Source organism: Silene latifolia, chromosome 3 (genome assembly GCF_048544455.1).
Source record: "Silene latifolia isolate original U9 population chromosome 3, ASM4854445v1, whole genome shotgun sequence".
In the NCBI taxonomy this organism is placed as follows: domain Eukaryota; kingdom Viridiplantae; phylum Streptophyta; class Magnoliopsida; order Caryophyllales; family Caryophyllaceae; genus Silene; species Silene latifolia.
In genome coordinates this window covers 108014272-108015101 of record NC_133528.1, presented here as the reverse complement: position 1 = coordinate 108015101, position 830 = coordinate 108014272, and the positions used below count along the sequence as shown (strand labels likewise).

At 42.9% G+C, this 830-nt stretch overlaps 1 non-coding gene across 1 annotated transcript; it reads left to right on the top strand.

Moving 5' to 3' along the window:
• Positions 1 to 307: 307 nt before the first annotated feature.
• LOC141650311 (small nucleolar RNA R71) lies at positions 308 to 416 on the top strand. The gene has a single exon (XR_012546352.1). It is a non-coding gene; the product is annotated as a small nucleolar RNA R71 (small nucleolar RNA).
• The last annotated feature ends 414 nt before the right edge of the window (positions 417 to 830 follow it).

The window sequence follows — 830 nt, the reverse complement described above, 5'->3', positions numbered from 1 at the left end:
CTCATCTGAGTTTTGAACAGGAATTTCGACTTTCTCCTTGGAAGCTTCAGAAATCTCGAGCTTCTCGAGACGGGTAGAAATGGAAGTTATAAGTGTCACAACAGCAGTCATTTCTTCACTTTGCTTTCGTGACTTTCCACGTGAACATCCAAACTCAGCTCTATGGACTGCCATCTCCTCAATAGTGTTCCAACCTTTACTTTGACCGGTATTATTTTGGAACCTACCATTAGCAGCTGCATCCAAGATGACCTTGTAATCATCATATAAAGCATTGTAAAATAGGTTGCAAAGATACCATTGCTGGAAACCATGATGAAGGACAGCTCGGACCAAACTTTTGAAACGTCCCCATGCTTCACAAAAATCTTCGTCGACTTCTTGCTGAAAAATCGTGATTTTACCCTTCAAGGCATCAGTCTTTGAAAGTGGGAAGTACTTCTTGTAGAAGGCTAATGCTAAAGATGTCCAATCCGTGACTCCGGCTGCTACCCTATCGAGGTAGCGGTACCAATCTCGCGCCGAATCCTTCAAGGAGTACAAGAACATAAATCCCTTCACTTCATCTTGAGTTACCCCAGCCGATATAGTTATGGAACAGCAATAGTCTGTGAAAGTTTCCATATGCTTCAAGGGGTCTTCATCTGGCAGACCCACGAACTGATTTCGCTCCACTAAATCAATATAAGAGGAACGAAACTCGAAACTACCGGTAGTAGGGGTAGGTAACTGGCGCCCCTTTGGAAGATGGTGCTCCTTTGGCTGAAAATTATCATATATTGTAGCCATAATTTCCAAAGTGAGAGTACTCAAGTCTTCCTCTCAAAAAC